Source organism: Ochotona princeps, chromosome 20 (genome assembly GCF_030435755.1).
Source record: "Ochotona princeps isolate mOchPri1 chromosome 20, mOchPri1.hap1, whole genome shotgun sequence".
Classification (NCBI taxonomy): domain Eukaryota; kingdom Metazoa; phylum Chordata; class Mammalia; order Lagomorpha; family Ochotonidae; genus Ochotona; species Ochotona princeps.
Genome location: NC_080851.1, coordinates 17,950,898 through 17,970,366, shown reverse-complemented (window position 1 = coordinate 17,970,366; position 19,469 = coordinate 17,950,898). Strand labels below are relative to the sequence as shown.

Here is a 19,469-nt window from a genome sequence, read left to right as displayed (position 1 = left end):
CTGATGGACATACATAATGTCCATTAACACCTTTAATAACGTAACTCTTCCTAGGACTTGAAGAGCTGAAGAGATTGGCTTACTTTTAATGGCATTATTGCTCTACACTCCCCAGACCCATTGGACTTTCATTTTCTTTTACTTTATTAGTAACTCTCCACAAAATCTAAGAGTCCTGGAAATTACCAGCCTGTTTTTAGGCTTGGTTATTTATGTGGCTTGGGATCTGCTCAGTGTTTCTCCTCTTAGAAGCCAATCCCCATGACGGGATTCTTGCTGTTCTTCTGCTTACCATACAAGCCATGTGCTGGAGAACGGTCACTTTGCTTCTGTAGAATTGCACCTGTAGACTAGAATTTATATTTTTTAAATAACAGTAAATCTATTCTTTGTCTCCATACTGGCACACAAGTTATAAAAAAAAATCAGAAGGAAACTCTGGTTCCCAGGGCCCATGGAACTCGTTTGATCATGGCTCCTGAGCTACAGTGCTGTCTTCTTTGTTGGGATAATTTGTAGGTGACAGGTCTGTTCTTTGTAATCTATACACTTTCCAGAACTTTTTCCTTCTGCCACTATTTCTGCTACCTCCACCTTCTTTCTGAAGAGCTCCTCTTCTGTGTTGAGCTCGCAAAGGGAACCAGAGCTGAATGCAATAGTTCACAGTTCAGAGCGCCTCCCTCGGGGCTCAGTCACCTCAAAGAGCCTCTGCCCTACTCAGTTATTGCTGTGTAGGGTATATCTCTGAAAATAGATAAGGGAAATTCAGCCAGCTCTGAGTGGAAATGAACTTCAGCCACCTGTAAGGCACGAAAAGTCAAAATTAGATTTAAATATGTTGGGTCACCCAACCTCACAGAATTGTTGCAAAAATTGCTTCTAAGACTTAGAAGCCAATAGTAAACATTCCTTTGAAAGGACTTAGGGGTGTACTGAAAATTAAAGCTGCCCTTTGGTATAAGTAGGATTTAATTGGCAGCTATGATGACCCATGGAGGTTTTACAGTCAAATGGCCAAGGGGAGAATGCTGCTTTGTTTTGCTGTGGGTAGGGTGGAGACCAGCACTGCCTAGAAGCAGTTGAAGGCCTCAGGGCCATGGGTGGGGAATGAGGAGGAGGAAAGGGTTGGTGGAGTAATCCAGGTAAACTGGCCAAAGTTCCTGGCCGACTCTGGCTGCTCAGGCTAAGACTGCTTCAATCCGGTGCTTCTCAAACCAAGGCTAAGAAGCCAAATTCCTTCCTTGTTTGTCTTGCACTGAAACCAGGAGAGGGATTTGGTGGATCTCACCACTAGGAAATCAGCAAACATTCTTTACTTGGTTTGTCTTTCCTCTTTCATCTTTTGGTTCTGTTTTTTTCCCTTTCTTGAAAGCTTGTTATATACCCAGACAAATCACCACACCCCACCGAACAGGATGAACATTGTTTTGTATGTAAAGCATAGTCACTGTGTTGGAAGGTTCCTTCCTGTTGTTTACAACCATTAAAGAGGTCTGAGCTATGCGTGGTAGCAAGGTCCATCTGCAGAAAAGAACTCTACATTGCAGACTCTACTGTTCTGAACCTCCTTGTGTTGCTCTATTCTGCAACTAGACTGTGGCAAGGGGAGAATGCACTGTTATTCCCTCACCAAAGTCGAGAATCCTTGGGCATATGGCCTAGGATTTTATGTCCTTTAAAAATGGTTACATAACATATCATATTAAGATCCAGTTGTCCAGTCTTATGGTCTTATTATCCCCCCCACAGCATTAACACTTTCATGCCAACAGGTATCTTAATTGTTGTTGTGTGTTATTAGAGAAGAAATGCAAAGTGAATGTGGCCTAATTCTGATATTGGTCCAAGGCATCCTAACTTTGCATTTCTAGGCTTTTGTGCCATCATTATTTTGCTGTTTGTGCTCATGGAAAAGAGAGAATTGAGTGTGTGCATTCTTAAGTCCCATCTGACATATCACCCTGTACTGCTCTCTCCCCTCTTACTTCCTATAATAAGAACATGTGAAGGTAACAACCATGCCGAGGCTTCTCTAATACCTGAAATGTATTTGGTATCATATGCCGTCTGGTGCTTTGAGGTATTAGTTGCCTTTGGCACAAGAAACGTGGACTGACATGGAAATGGGCCATGTATTTTCTATTCTTTACTTAGGAAAACTTCTAAACACAGATGCTGTGATACACAGAGTATTAGAATCATGTGTTTCCTGAAAAGATAGTAGGTTCCAACCGCCCAGGAAGATACATGATAATCTCAAAATAAGGAATTTTTACTTTGTAAAGAGTATGTCAAATAATGCATTTTCACTTGATATTGGGGAAAAATCATTTTAGCATTATGAACTTAACAGATAAAGCTGGTCAAATGATCTGACCTAGCAAGGCTATCCAGAGGATACAGGGGATCTCAGTCTGCAGTCTGGCTGAGTCTCAGGGTGGTAGTTTGTCTATCAGGAAACAACAGAGACAGAAAGTGAAAACCAAAAGAGAAGAGTCTGTATGGATTTTTTCAAATGCAGATATGAGTAGGAACTCCTTTTCCCTTCTTTAGGTTTGTTGATTTTCCAGAACACAGGGACAGAGGCCATGTTTATGATATTTTCTGGAATAGGACTTGTATATAGTATATGTGTATCTGTATGTGCTGCTATAGCCATGAGAGGCTTATTTTGCCATGATTGTGTTGTAGGGTAAGTTACTGCTTGAAGATTATTTATAGACAGTGGGTTGAAGTAAGGGTTTCTTTCCCTTGTTTGGGTGATGGACCCTAGGATATCAAATTTCTTCCATCTGTACTGTTGTCCCATGAAACTAGTTGATTCTAGTGACTGCAGAGCTTGGCAGTCCTTGACGAAGCATATTTATGAGTTAAGTCCAAACAAATCCCAAACATATGGATTAAATTTCCCTTGAAATATCTAAATTAAAGGTGGAAAGCACTTCGATGGATACTTTGGGGACTGCTGCTCCTCAAGCCAGTTTTAAAATTTGAACCATTTTCTCTCAGTCAACAGAGTTCCAAGTTCGCTGCTGCTGTCAGGTACATGAAGGTCTCCATTTTGGCTCTTTCCTGGATTCTACCTTCCCAAGGCGAGAAAGACCTTGATGTCCCTACAGTGACCCCACCAAGATCCAGGAGACTGTGTGGCAGGCTGTATTGAGTCATAGACCTTACTTTCTCTTCTACTGCCTCATCCAAGCTTTAAGCCTAACTTATGCCAGAGATACAGGAATTAAAAAAAAAAAAGAAAAGAAAAACCAGGAAGACATCCAAAAAGCATTTCAAGGCAGAACAAGAATGACATTGGCTCTCTTTTTCAAAAGCCAAAGTCATAGTGAGTGTAGTTAATTTTATTTTAAAGGAAAATCAAATTGAACTAAAACAACAAGCAATCCAGTCATCAGTTTATTCATTGATACATAAATATATCTCTTAACTTGTAGAGGAATTACATGGTAGCTGAACTTTATCCCATGAACATGAATTTTTGTTTTATTGACATTTGGCAGCTTGGATTATGATAGTATTTACTTCAGATAAAAATGCTTCAAATATCTCCTGAAGTTTCATTCTTCCTTACTCTCTCCTGCTTTGTTATATACTTTGTATATAATGGATGCATTTTAATAGCTCCCAAGCAATTATGAGTATTGATAAAATGACTTTTAAAATTGCTATTTCTTTTCCAAACATCTACTCCACTGTCTAGGCTTGAAAGGTAATCCATCTCTATTTTCTTATGATTATAATGATTATGTGTGTATATATATATACACAGAGATAGCAATGATTCTCCTTATGGCCTTTGACCTCAATCAGAATATTACAATGAAGATCAGGAATGCCTGCAAATGACTTAAAATTTGGAAATCTGAATCTGGTAATTTTCTCTATTGATAACCAAAGTAAGATGGGTCATACATTCATTGGAAAGAGATTGACTTTTTTCAGACTAATGTCTCAGTGGATAACTGGAATTTGGTGTTCTCAAAACTTTTATCATTTGTATTTAAAGCAAAATTCAAGCTTGCAGTAATGTCTTTGGAATAAAGCCCAACTGAAGATTCTTGGTCATCAAAAAATACTTGGTTGTTCTGTGCTTTGCCTTTTAATTGCAACTGTCCCAAGGCAACTGACTATAATGTTAGCATGTCTTAAGAAAAATAGATCTTTTGCTTCTCACCTACAGGAAATAAGATGGACATCTTAGCACATTTACGTTCACAAATCTATTGCAGATGAGTCTGAATTTTATTTCTTCCTAGTTAACATTCATGAAAGACAAATGTCCTCAGTTGTTAGGCTTTATAAAATCACCATTGCTTTACTGGTTTCAACTGGCATGGTAGGAAAAAAATATAGAAAATTTAGACCCAATAGCATATTTTTTTTGGCCATAACTATCTGCTATTGAGAAAGTTAATAACAGCACACTACTCCCTTTTCTATGTGCTCATTACCTTTCTGTCTAGATTTTATCCTGGGTGAATTAGATTGAAGGAAAATTATGAAAACATTGGAACAGATGACGCCCATGTGATGTATTCTCAGTGACCCTTAAGTAATCGTTTGGACTTTGGTCTAGAACGAAGCAATACTTCTCCTGAGACTCTGAACTTCCCCAGAGAGACTGCGCATTTTAGTTAGAAGAGGTCATCCCAAATAGAGATGCTAAAAGGATGATGACTGCTTTAGGGTGTATCTGTTCTCTGCAGATATTTCCTCCATTCTGTCATCATCCTCCAGCTCTCTGGGCCAGACCTCCCTGTGCCTTGACCCCCTGCCTCTCTCCCTCAGGCTTTCAGTCTGGCTGGGTCTTGCTCCCTGACTAGAGAGAACAGTGGGAATCTCCATTAAGTATTCGAGACTCACATCTGGCTTTTCCTCCAGACTTCTCTAGTCAAGCTATTGTCAGCCAAGTTTTAGTGGCAACATGTTTTCAGAGAATGGTGATATTTTACTGTTTTTCCTAGTCACACACTGAGACACTGTACTTCTAGAGAAAAGAGGAGAAAACAATGTAAATTTTCATAAAATCTCACAGGCAGTGTTTCCCTGTTTATTTTTACATGTGAAGGTGATCCTGGAGGTAACCAGTGAATTTACATTTGCAACCTCTTCCATTAGTCACAAGTCCATGGGGCAGGTGTGGATGTATTTGTTTCCTTATGCTAGCATCAGTAATCTGAAATTTCTTTTATTTAAGAAATAAACAATTACTTTTCTAAAATTTTTAAAGATTTATTTATTTTTATTGCAATGTCAGATACATAGAGAGAGGAGGAGAGACAGAGAGGAAGATCTTCCATCCGATGATTCACTCCCCAAATGACCACAATGGTTGGAGCTGAACAGATCCGAAGCCAGGAGCCAGAAGCTCTTCCAGGTCTCCCATGTGGGTGCAGGGTCCCAAGGCTTTGGGCTGTCCTCAACTGCTTCCCCAGGCCACCAGCAAGGAGCTGGATGGGAAGTGGGGCTGCCAGGATTAGAACCTGCACCCATATGGAATCCTGGAATGTTCAAGGTGATGACTTTAGCCGTTAAGCCACTGTGCCGGACCCCCTAATATTTTTAAAGATTTATTTATTTCTATTGAAAAGGCAGATCAGATTTATGGAGAGAAGGACAGAGAGAAAAAACTCCTGTCTGATGGCTCCCTTCCAAATGGCTACAAGAGAGAGAGCTGAGCCAATCTAAAATTAGGAGCTAGGAGCTTCCTCAGGTTCTCCCACATGGGTGCAGGTTCCCGTGGCTTTGGGCCATCCTCTACTGCTTTCCCAGGCCACAATCAGGGAGCTGGATAGGAAGTGAGCAGCCAGGATTCGAACTAGCACCCATATGGGTCCTGGCACTTGCAAGGTGAAAATTTGGGCATTGAGTCATTACACCAGACCCTCACAATATTTTTAAAATTTATTTGAAAGGTAGAGTCATACATCCACATGTACACAGGTACACAGAGAGAGAAAAGAAGGGGAGAGAAAGAGAGAAATCACTTTTCCTGCTTCACTCCTTGAATGCCTGCGACAGTCAGGACTCTGCCAGACCAAGACTAGGTGTTGAAATGTCAATCTGAAAATCCCTTGTGGGTGCCAGGGACCTGAGTACTTACGTCATCACCTGCTGAAGTTAATGTCAGAAGCTGAACCTGGACTTGAACTTGGGTACTCTAGGATCCAGGCATGCCCATGCAGTGTCTTAACTCCTGTTTCAAAAGCCCAACTTTGCACAAGCAACTTTATTTAAAGGAATGTATTTTATGAACAGAATCAACTTTAATTAAATGCAAAGCAGTAACTTACAGATAAAGCATTGAATTGAAGATTGGTTTTATTTCATTGTGTACATCCACTTATTTCAAGACTGTTTATCCATGAACCAGATAGTCACATCTGATTCGTATGTGAATTCTCATGAAATTTTTGTACATATAGCATAACATGTCTGTATGGTTCAGATTGACCTAAGAAAAAATATTTCTGCCTTGGTCAGTGTGGTTGTCTTTGTAAAGATTTACCACGGCATGAAAACATGTAATAAAGACAATTCCCTTTGTCCCTTGTCATGGCAGTTAACCATTGTTGATCTACTTTTAGCCCTCATAGACCCTGGATACCACCAGTGTATGTATCAGCTGCAGCGGCCGAGTCTGACTCACTGGGAACATGAGAGTAATTGCGCGTACCAAAGACAGAGGTTCTTTATTCATTATGGAGCAATAGAAAGAAGTCAGAGAGACGGGATTAATAAGGTTGCAAGCAGTCCTTTTTCTCCTGTGGTTTTCACTAAGTTCCTTTATTTACATTAACCCTCATTTCCCTGCTTGTCAAATGGGGATCATGATCCACCATCTCAAATAATAACAATGATTGAATAACACAAAACATATAAAGAGCTTGACTCAAAGTACAACCTAATACATGCTGATCAACTCATCCTTGGAGGTGATGTCAAACAGGAGGCAAAGAGTTCAGGAAATGATAGAAAATGTGGTTGCAAAATATGATCTGCCTAATTTTACCAGGTATGGACCATGATTTAAGGCAATGTTTGCAGGTCTTGTATACCTAAATAGAGAAGGGAACTAACATCTTTATGTTTTCTGCTCCTCATAGAATTAGAAAGTTTCAAGGGAAAATTAGAGTGATTAAAACTGGTACAAATGTTTAGTTGTTCATTGTAAATGCATAATTGTACCTTTCAAAAGACAAAATTAATTTGACCTAAACATTTGTACTTCAAGAGAGGGTAGAACATATCAATTTATTGGTGATTGATATTGTTTAAAATAATTCAGTGCAATTTATAGTATCTTATATATAGCTAGTGAATAGATGTTTTCCCATAGAACAATTCTAATGCAAACCAGGTTTTATAGTCAAATGAAAGTCTTTTGTGAACTTAAACCAATCAGAATGCATTTAATGCAGAGCTAATTTGTTTCTTCTTGAATAAATGGAGAATGGTAGACAAGTACTGTTCCAATTCAATACTATGTCCCAACTAACATGAGTAGTACATCTTCATTATTTTCAATGATTATCATCAAAACATGTGGCAAGAATGAAAGATTTTAGAAAATGGAAAGAGAAACAAATCATATAACTTCTACTTTTTGCTAATATTGAATTCAAAGTGAGTATAAACCACCAAAGACATTTTAAAAATCCCATTAAAAATACATAATGTTAAGGCCATATTTTTGAAAAGAAGTAATTTTGTAAAAAGTTACTAATTTTAGGCCCTGGGATTTCCCTTACCCTCTCCCCAATCTCCTGCCCCCCACTGAATTCTTCCCTATTATTACTATTGTATAGTTCTTCAAAAACAGTCCTATGTCCATCATTGCAGGCGTGGACTATGGCAGAGATTTCAGCATTCTATTGTCAAGGTATAGCTAACAGTTTCATTGGGGGTCCATCTTTGGCCTGGAAGTAGAGGTGCATACTGCCTTGTATACTTACATCTGGATATAATAGTCTCCATTACAGTTACTATGCATACCTATAAAGGAAAAGCCACAATACAAAATCAACAACAGAAAGAAAAAATAGAAATTTGTAACACCGTGAAATTAAGTAGCATTCTGCTGGATATGATAATCTCCATTATACAGTTAATATACGTCCTCTTAAATGAAAAGCCACAAAATAAAATGAACAACAGGAAGAAAAAAGAAATTAAAAACACCATGAAGATAAATAATATGCTACTGAATAACTAATGTTATGTCTTTTTGTCAGCAGAAGAAATGAAAAAAAAATCAAGAACCTTCTTGAAGAAAATGATGCTACTGTATGATCTAGGAGTCAGTGAAGAATTTAATCAAAGTGTTTTGAAGAGATGAAGCTAAAAAAAAAAACATCAAAATCCATGAGACATAGTTTCTGCTGATCATTGTTGGTGAGATATGTCTCCTGTGGACAACAAATAGATGGATTTTCTTTAATACAGTCAACTAATTATGACTTTTGATTAATGCATTTAAAAAGTGATTTGCATTTAGGGTTAATATAAATAGGTGGTAATTTGGTCCTGTTATTTAGCAATGGGTTGTTCATTGACTTAGTCTTCTTTTGTTCTTTTACTGGGATGTTCTTCACATTTGCCTTTGATTTTGGTGGGTGATATTCCTCTTCTCTGTCTAGAACATCTCTAAGCATCCTTTGTAGGCCAGGTTTGGAAGAGGCATATTCTTTTAACTTTTCTTTACTGTGGAAGAATTTTATTTCATTTTCAAAGACAAAGGAAAGTTTTGCTGGGTACGTTATCCTGAACTGGGAATTATTTGGTTTTAGAATCTGGAAAATGTCACTCCATTCTCTTCTGGCCTTTAGAGTTTCCTATGAGAGGTCTCCTGTTAATGAATTTAACGGGCATTGCTTTTTATGTCAATTGATTGTTTTTCATGTGCACATTTAAGGATCTTTTCCTTATGTTTGATTGACGAGAGCTTGATTATCCTGTATCATGGTGAAGATCACATTTGGTCAATCCTGTTGGGAGTTCTGTGCCTCTCCTGGATGTTGTTTCCCAATTCTTTCTCTAGATCAGGAAAAATTTCCCTTATTATTTTATTGAATAGATTTGTAAGCCCAGCTTCTCTTTCTGCACCTTCTGGGACTCCAATAACTCTTATATTTGGCCTTTTGGTTTTGTCTTTCAATTCTTGAATACTGTTTTTTAGCTGGACCCAGCTCTGCTTGCAGCTTTTTGATTATTTCCCCCTGGTGGCAAGAAATATCTTCCAGTTCCTAGATTCTTTCTTCTGACAATTGCTTATTTCAATTACATTTCAGTATTTTTTGTTCTCTGCTATGCAGTTGAAGAAAAATATATTTTTAAAAATTTTGCCCTCTGAAAAAACTCACTATTCAAAACTATACAAAAAAAGGAATAAGACTGTCAGTTAAATCAGACATTAACTATATTATGAGCTGCCATAAAAGCATAATCTGTCATAGCTTAAGTCAGTTCAACATGTAGATTTTAGTATTCATAATTCTGATATTCTAAATTAATATAAAATATAGAAAACATTCAGTAAACAATGTTGAGACCTGGCTGCATATATTACACATAAGTGAAATAACATTTGCTTGTGCAAGTATTGAAGTACAAGCAAAATCATGACTCTCTCAAGAAAAACATTAAATGAGAAATATGAATATATATAGAAAATTTAAAAAGTAATATTAAAATTAGAAAATATATTAAGGCAGAAGCTATTGAGTAGAAACAAATCTACTTGAAATAGAAATAATATTAAAATGTGAAAAATAGTAACAGCCCACTAGAAACCAAGGTACAAATGGATGACAAATAGGTGAAAATGTATTCATCTCCACAATAACTAAAATATGCAAATGGGAAAATAAAGATACTATTTTACAACTAGAGGATGTAGAAAATTAAACATAATTAAAAATAAGTGATATTCAAAATTGAAAGGTCATGATAAACGTAGAATTTATATGGAGCCAACATGTCCAGAACAAACATTCCTATAAGATTTCTTATATCATGTGATGAAAATGAGGTTCTAAAAAAACTACCTAGAACATTGAAACAGATTAAATATTGGGAACAGAAGTACAATTTAATCCATAGCCAACTTCCAATTCAGTGAACAAAAGCTGTCATATATAATAAATAATATTTGTGTAGTTGGCCATTGCTATGGTTTGAGTATTATTTGACCCCCAAACTCATGAAGGACTTCAAACCCCAAAGTCACAGGTTAATGGTACAGGTTAACGCAATTATAGTTCTGGGAAGTTGGACCTAATGAGAGATGCTTAGTCACAAAGACAGGCTCCCATTAGAGGGTTGTAGCAAAGCCTGAGTTTGAGGCTTGCTCTCTTGGCCCCCATTAGATATATCCTCAACATGCATACTGCCTGTGAGCAGGAATTTTTCCAGAACATGCAGGAAGGTTTTTGAATTGCTATCCTCCAAAATTGTGAGTTAAATCAACCTCTGTTTTACTCTCATAGGCAGCTTCTCTCACCTATTTCATTTCTGTAACAACAACAAAAATCCTTATAAAACCAACCATTAACAGAGGAGAAAACAAGAAAGACCCCTAAATCACAGCATATCAAAAAAATTCCAAAATCACTAAAATTGCAAATGATGAAATGAAAATAAATATGAAAAACTATAGTTTTTCATCGTAAAGTTCCACTGCTAGAAATTTGACATTGAAAAACATGACCAAAATTTCTCAAACAGTGTTTATAGTAGGAAAGTACAGGAAACACAAATACCAGTCAACAGAAATGTAGCTGAGTCGGAAACATGTACATCTACATTTAGTCAAATGTTGTCACTGTTTGAGAAGACTCAGATGAATTTTTCACACAGAAAGCTCTGGTAGTTATTTTACTTGTTGTAAAGGATTAAATAAAAAAAGACATATTCAACATAATTGTGTAAATTTTAAACTGGCATTACAAATCAATATTAATATTCAAAGTAATAATACCCAACACTTATTAAATTGCTGCATGATAGGTACTGTTTAAAATACTAAATGCATTTACCCTAAAGGACAGGCTTATCAATAGCTTCTCTGTAACTCAGAAAGTCAGGTTGTTCTGGCACTTATTTAAGAAGATAGCCAAGATTTAAAACCATGCATCCTGACACCAAACCATTACCATATAGTGGACATACAGAACGAACATCACATTCTGTTGTATTCAAAAATGTATTAGTTGTAGTGACCTGATGTAAACAAACAAAGGTTGCATTCTGCAATATAGGACACAGCGGTCAATTTACAACTGACTTTTTCTACTTGTGTTTTTGAAAGTACAAATTCCCACTCCTTTACAAATTAAATAAGAAAACTGCACAAAAGAGAGAAAAGAAAGCAGGGATCCAAAGTGTCCTCAGGAACTCTAGGGAAAACTGACTCCAGCTGGCGTCAGCTTCTCCCCATGGCACCGAGAGTGAAACTTGAAATTGTTGAACCTGAGTGCCCAGCTCTTCTCTCTGTGTTTAGTCTCCTGAGCTGGAGTATGGGACTGGCCAGCTCAGGGAGAACCTGGGCGCCACTGGGTTGACTGGGTTGCATTTCCTATCAGCGGGGAGATCAGAGAAGGATGCTGTCCTTATCACGTCTCTCCTATCTATCGATCAAATTCTCTCCTTTTCTGTGTGCCGGTCACCATGATACCCAGGAGCTCAGCGCACTGCTGGACTCCGAACAAACAACAATGCCGGGGATGCTCACTTATCATCCCCTGGGAAGGGAAGCCTGAGAGCCAACACTGGTTAGTTAAGTTCCTGGCAGAGGGGCTTGGTTTCCTTGGCAGGGAAGAAGTCACCATATGTCTCCAGGCACTGTCTAGTTTGCCACCTCCAACAGCAGAGTTAACTGTGTCCCTTATTGGAGGATTCGGGTGTCAAACATTCTGGCAAGCTCCTGGCTGCCATCTGAAACCCACAGAGCGCCGCATTGTTCTTTTCCAGGTTCTGAGAGTAAGAGGGACTTGGCCACTATTGTTGGGCCACAGAGAAATAAAATCAGCCCTCTGAGTCTATGGCAGGTATGAACAGATAAGGTAGTGGTGCCAAAGGGGAAAAGAAAAGAATCTTCTGGAGCACCAAATCTCTATTCTCCCATGAACCATTTTGTAGCAATGTCCTCAATTTCTCCTGGTGGCTTAAGGAACAGGTGCAAATCCAGTGGTAAGAGTGAACCTGGGATTCATTGAACGGAATAGTCAGAGAAGTTACAAGTGAATAATCCATATTTAAGAGAGGGGTGTGGGGTAGGGAGAGTCAGAAAAGGAGAAAAAGAGAATACAGAGAAGATACCACACTGTCATCCAAGAGCGAACACCTGTCTTTACAAGCTTTGGGTAAGAATGTACTAAGGCTGTTCATATGGACTTAAGAAGCTTTGAGGGAAAGAAGTAAGATCAGTGTTTTTGTGTATCATTATTCTGTCCGCGTATTAGTTTTTTTAAACTAAAAATAAAAATAATATGATTTGTGCCAGTAACATTGCTTGAATAAATGTGTACCTAAATAGAAAAAAACTGATACATATGCCTGCTCCTACTTTCAGTCTATTGTGCTAGACAAGCTTTTAAAAACCTCCAATGTACCCTCCTAATAGGATGAAAATTTTAGAAGTATTAACCATATAAAACATAAACAAAAAATTTTTAAAGGTAACAAAAAGAAAAAAGGAAAAATATTAACATGACTTATTATTATTATTATTATTATTATTATTATTATTATAGTAACTTTGAAAAAAAATCTAAAATTGTTTCAGGATGCCCTAGGGTCCCAGGCTCTAATTTTTTCATCAGTTTGATTAATAAACAGACAATTAAGTAACTCAGATGATGTGTGGGAAAAATCACTGGAGTTCTTGGATTGAATGAAGTGTTATTTGCATTGCTGTTTACACTCCCACCACTAAGAAACTACTCAATGTAAGATGAGTGTGCTGAATTTGAGTGACAATTATAATTTTTAAAAGCAAGTCAAGTGAGGTTGTGTTTTGGGAAAAGCTTGTCAAAGAAAGTTTCTTTTTAACAGCACCACTAAAACAAAGACCTCCCAGCTAACACAATGTCCAAACCCACGTCTAATGTCAAAACAACACAAGGATTTCCGATATCATCAATACTTGAGACTTTTTGAGATTTTTTAGAAAGTAAAATCTAGTGGCCTTTTTTCTTGGAATAACACATTGAGCACAGAACAAGGTCATTTTTCCTAATTCTGATTCACCCCAATTATAAATCAGCCACAGCTTAACCTGGAAAGGATAGCTAGGTTGGAAACCTAGTTATTCTTTCTAGGGAGCAGATTAGAAGTAGATGAGCTGAGAAGCTAGCATGATCAAATGTAAAAGTTACTTGTTTATTTCTCTGTTTGCTTAGTTTTTGGACTGGTCTACGTGGATAGCTGCTGTGTTAATATCCACAGTATGACCTTGCGGGAATATATAGACCACACAGGAATCTAACTTTTAGGGAATATATGCACCACACAGACAGTTGAAAACGGGAATGAGATATAAGTTTAGTACATTAAAATTTAATAAGAATTTATCAGGCTCATGAATCCTGCAAAACAAATTGACTTATGGCAAATGGACTGAAATGATCTTTCTGGAATATTAAGTTATTTGTAAAAATACTGTATCCACTTTGGAAACTAGATGAAAAATGGATATGAAACACAGTGGTTCCCCAAAAAAGAACATACACAAAATCTAGCTTGTGTATGCTTGCCAGTTTGTCAATTTGTCCAAATTCAGTTTAGATCAATTTCTAATATTCCATGAAAGTGTAATATCATTAGCTATAAATCTTTTCGGACATTAATCTATACATAAACAATTATAAAATAAACATATAACACATAACATACAACATATAAAATATGTTCTTTGTAGAGGTGTGAGGATTCAGTAGTATAGCAGTAAATGCAGCAAATCTGTCTTACTGTTTGATACTTAGAAAATTCTAGAAAAATTTCCATCATCATTCAACCCTATCTAATTCTAAAGGACAGTGCAACCCATGATCTCAAAGTCCTCTGAACATTATATTTGGCCTGAGACTTGTGCTACTTGGGAAAATGCCTTAGCAGAGAGAGGTAGTGTTGAAACTAATTACTCGATATTTGAGAATATGGTTTACAAGTCAGACAAGATATCGCCTTTGGGTTTCAAGTGAAAGACATTGCTAGAGAAATAACTTGTTAGGAGGACTATGAAACTGCCATGCCATTGAGAGGTGGGAAGGATGCCATAAAAAGTAAAGAAGCCTTTGTAACCGGTGCAAAATGTACGGTTAATTGTGTGAAATCAAACCAGACTAGATTTGTTCATTTTTCTTTTTCATTTCAAGTGTAGGCTTCAAGATAATGACTTATCATGTAGATGCCAAGCAATGCTGAAAAGGAGATACACACTGGCCACTATCTAATGGCAATGCAGAAAAAAGCTTTCAAGAGGATCCATGTGTCTCAACCTAAGAATTTCTGCGCCAAGGTAGTTTGAACCTGTGTGGGAACTTGACTGTTGGACTCACCCTAAGGAGGACTGCTGAGGCATGACAGGAATTCAGGATACATGCTCTCTTCCAGAGAACCCTAGTAGGATAGGAAGCCTTGCCTCTCCAGATGCAATTCATGTTCCTTTGAGTGGCACTGCCATTTCAGAGGACTGGCAACACTCGCCTGATTCTTAATTCCCAGAGAACTGCTTGATGGAGTTAGGACTAGAGTCATTGGTTTCTGTGCCTCAGTGCTGACTCTAATAAATACTGATAGTCTTAATAAAGATGTGTGCAGGGTTTGATAAAAAAAGAATAATTTTCACTCTGGGAACCATACAATGCTTTATAGTTTTAAGGTACAGTCATCATTCTTGATAAAATAGTTTAAAATAAGCCACAGTCTCTAACTTAGTTATTTCTTATGCATTACCTGAATATACTGGTTCAAAGTTTAATTCAATTTTACAGGTTGTGCAACAGAGATCTATTAGCAGCAACATGAAAGAAACTGTTTTTCAGCCGTACACAGGCTATCTTCTTTTATACCATATAATCAAAGAACAATAAGCATATCTGCATTTTCAATTCATATGCCACAAGAAAACATTCAGAGTGCCTTGCTCATACCAGCATTTCTTCAGGTAAACAACTGCTGTAATGATTCTATGTGTTCTGTTCAGAAAAAAATCTGCTCTCCTGGATCTTAACAAACTGTATATTGTGCAAGTTTGGAAAACCCAAGAGCAAGAGTGAGTCAGATGAACAGAGTCTTAAAAAAGAAGATTTTATTTTAATTGGAAAGGCAGATTTTACAGGAAGAAGGATGGACAAAGAAAGATTTTCCTTCTGCTGGTTCACTCCCCAAAGGAGTGCAACAGGTAGAGCTGAGCCAATCTGAAACCAGGAACCAGAAGCTTCTTCTCAGTCTCCCATGTGGGTGCAAGGTCTCAATACTTTGGGCCATCCTCCACTGCTTTTCCAGATGTAAGCAAAGATCTAGATTGGAAGTAAAGCAGCCATGACATGAACTGGCACCCGTATGGGATGCTGGCACTTGCAGACAGAGGATTAGCCAGTTAAGCCATCATGACAGCCCCAGGTGAACACAGTCTTTACAGTCTTTACTGGCTTCAGCCGCACCAACTTCAATAGTGTGGAATTGCAAAGACCGTTAAACCCTGTACATGAGGGTACAAACCATGCCATCATGATGGTTAGCAAACAGTGCTTCCCTTGGCACAGTATAAAGCATGGGAGTGTTACTTTCTAATTTTCATGTATTTTGAGAAAGCTATATTTTCATTATTTGAAAGTATCAGAGAGAGAGAGAGAGATTCTCCATCCACTGGTTCACTCCTGATTTGGCTGCAACAGGAAAGTTGGGCAAGGCTGAAGCCAGAAGCCTACTTTTTCTGGGTCACTCAATAGGGTGGCAGTGACACAGCCACATGGGCAGTCTTAGAGCCCACCTGCATTAAAAGGAAGCTTAACAGGAAATTGTGCAGCCAGGACTTAGATCAATATGGGATGCTGGTATCACAAGCAGTGAACTTAACCCAAACACTCGAATTCCATCCCTTAATTTCCAGGTCTTTAATTGGAAAACCAGAAATGGAGACTACAGTTTTGCAGTTTTTATGAAGGAAATGCATGCATACCTACACAGAGACATACATAATTTTTTGTGGATTTTTGTGTGCCATAAATTAATTTAAACTATGGACAAAAGGAGAGATCTTCAAGAAAGTTCATGGAGTATATATATACATATATTATGAAAAAAGCATGGATATCAAGATTTTTATTGTGCTGAAATGAAGCTTTTTAATATTTTACATTTTTTGTAAATGCTTTGGTGTCACCTCATATTTGTCTTTGACAAGCTAGAGTAAGAACATATACTTTTTATCATTCTTTTTTCTGTTTTGGGAGATGACCTGAGATTTCTTTTTGATGATGGAAGTGTAGAGTGCCATTAGAGTAAAACCACTAATTCCCTCTTCTCCATAGTCCTGGACAAGAAATCATGGAGAGGGGAGCTAGTCTGAAGTCTGATTTATCACATGTTCACATCACATTCAGCATAGCTAAGGATCGTCCCAGGAGCTGCTGTGTTCATATGGTCCTATCTGTCAGAGTAGAGCCTTGGGTTAAAAATTAAGAATGTTTAACAGCCACATCCAATAAGTGATGCTTAAAAAATTACTGTACATGGCCAATAACATCAGTAATGTTCAGCTTCATAAGGATAGAGGTGTTTTAAGGCTTACTTGAAAAGTCACATCCTACATGAAACTTTTGGGTACTCCCTGAGGAACTTCTATTTCTCGTTTTGTGAAATAATTGAACCCCACAACTTTTATTTTCCACTTGGATATGAATGGTACACTAGTCTGTAATTCTAGTTCTAACTTTGATTTGACTCTGCAGGTTTGCTTGTCAACCAATGATTTGTAAGTTGACTGATTTATCCTGCGGAACAATTTTCAATAATACATGATTATCTCCTAAAATTTACAGAGCAGATACACACACTCACACAACCTGTAGGAAAATATTTTGGATAAGTTGTTGGATCAATCACCTGAGCTTTTAATTAGGGAATCTCAACGGTACTTGAGCTGTGATTATGCATCAAGGTGAAGGAATTCACCATGGGGGAAGGGTTTGGGGTGAGGGGGGGGAATCCCAGTACGTATGAAATTGTGTCATGTAATACAATGTAATTAATGAGTAAATGAATATTAAAAAAAATTAAGCTGCGGAATCAAAAAAAAAAAAAAACCTGTATGATACAGGGACCGATGGCAGTTTTCTGAGCACTTCTTTATTCACTGTATTACATGCCTTCTCATCAAGACACATTTGATGCCTGACGCTGTACATGTTGGATAGATACTCAAGGTCTTTGGCCTTTCCAGGCTCTGAGGAAGTTCTCTTGACCACCCACAAGAGCAGTGCACTGTAAATGCACCAAAGGAGATGGCTCTGGATGAGGCACAAGGTGACTCTGGGCGAACTGCAAAGAGGAGCATGTCGTCTGCTCTAGGATTCTTCTGATACTCTAATTCTTCTGTCTGGTAGGAGGTCTAAGGCCTAATAAAGATTGTGTCCTGTGAGCCTATCTAGCAGAAGCAGAACAGCCACACACAGATGGGAGGTTGTTCCCGATCCAACTATGTAGGGACTAGAAAAGGTCAGACGAACACACATTCCTAGCACCTTCCAGATACAACAAAGAAAATTAGTCTACATTTACTGGAAATTACTATGGTAGTTTCCATAAATAGTGGTCTGTATATTTTTCTGTCTGACTACTTATATTTTAAAAGGACTTAAAAGTCAGAAGGAAACTTAGATACTATATATTATGTTCTTTTCCTTTGTCATGCAGATTAAATGAGCTGTAACTATATTATTTATTGATCAGTTTTAAAATGAAAAAGCTACATATTTAAACCTGAAGTAATAAAGACAATTCCTTTTTTTCTGTCTTTTGCTCATGTTCTTTAAATACAAAGCTAGCCATCAGTGGGTGCATTTTCTTTTAAGAATGTAGTAAGAATACTAAGAATCATGTATCTAATACACCTGGATGTAGAGATAGTAAAGCAAAACAAAAACAGTTGTTTATAACTTTGATCAGTAAAGTCTCACACTTAAGACCCAATCATTTCTCAGAAGGAAGAAGATTTTTAGAAATACTTGCCGGTTCATATCTTTAAGATGTTTAGGGAGAAAGGAAGCAGAATTAGGCATGCTCAATGTAAAAAATTTGCTTCATCAACTTACACCAAAGTCTCCCTCAAAACGTTAAGCTACTTTCTGGATTTCCGTGAGATTCACCTTTTTCTTTCATGAGCCTCCTACATAAACTTAACTATGACTGACACAGACTAGCTATATCTGACTAATTATTCTTTCAATGAAAATTTTAGTTCTGTGAGTTTTCATAAGAAATTATAGTTGCCTATTAAAATATAATTTTGCTCTCAGTTTCCTTCGTTTCACAGAGTAAAGAAACCAATTTTATGAATAATTCCCAGCAATGCCCGAGTTAAAATCTTCTGGTGTTTTGGAAACTAAACCACTGATGAATCATCATATTGATGAATGACCACACAAACTCAGACCACACAGGACTTTAAACTGGGCCTACGGTAGGTCAAAGATTTGTCAAGCATTTCAATTTCCTTATGAAAAATTGATTATTCAATTAATATTTTATACTTGTAATCTTCAAGTGGTGACCTTACATAATATTGCCTTGTGGTCCTTTTCTCTGGCTCCCAATATTTTGGCTCAGGTAACAATTGGATTCATTTAAATAATAGGTAGAATTTATCACAGAGTTGTTTTAAAATTAAATGGTGTTGAAATGAATTAAACTTTCTGCTTTTCTCAAAATAGTATGTTGAATGATGTAGTTTAACATTTGTATTTCTTCCGTTTGTTAAATGTGATTTGAAGATTTAAAATTTCCAAAAGTAAATTGTACACAAAAAATATGTGTGACGTTGCAACTTATAAGAAGACATTTTCAGATTTTGAATAAGTTTTAGTCTAATGCTGTCTTTCCCCCATTATTGACACCATATCTTTCTTGTGATACAATACTTTATGGACTATGTTGGTTTTCTCTCTAGATTTGTGGTATTAAGGGACTGTTCTTTCTCCTATCTTCTGTTAGATCTGCCCTTAGACTCTTTCTGCACATGAATGAAATAAGCAGTACTTCCATGATAACTTGAGATAATTCAATTGACTCTTTCTTTTTAAAGATTTTTTTTTATTTTTATTACAAAGTCAGATATACAGAGAGGAGGAGAGACAGAGAGGAAGATCTTCCGTCCGATGATTCACTCCCCAAGTGAGCCGCAATGGGCCGGTGCGCGCCGATCCGAAGCCGGGAACCAGGAACCTCCTCCAGGT

The 19,469-nt window shown here is 37.3% G+C and overlaps 1 protein-coding gene across 4 annotated transcripts in view; it reads left to right on the top strand.

The window, feature by feature from the left end:
* The window catches only part of SUGCT (succinyl-CoA:glutarate-CoA transferase), a 692,355-nt gene extending 673,665 nt beyond the window's left edge, over window positions 1-18,690 (top strand). Inside the window, exons 16-18 of one of the 4 annotated variants that reach the window (XR_009247288.1) lie at window positions 14,393-14,530; window positions 17,459-17,541; window positions 18,534-18,690. The gene's annotated coding sequence lies outside the window, so the exon portion shown is untranslated. Of the gene's footprint in view, window positions 1-3,009; window positions 3,140-6,574; window positions 6,714-14,387; window positions 14,531-17,458; window positions 17,542-18,533 lie in introns of those variants that run through there. The other 3 variants (XR_009247287.1, XR_009247290.1, XR_009247289.1) reach the window with 3 other exon arrangements.
* The last annotated feature ends 779 nt before the right edge of the window (window positions 18,691-19,469 follow it).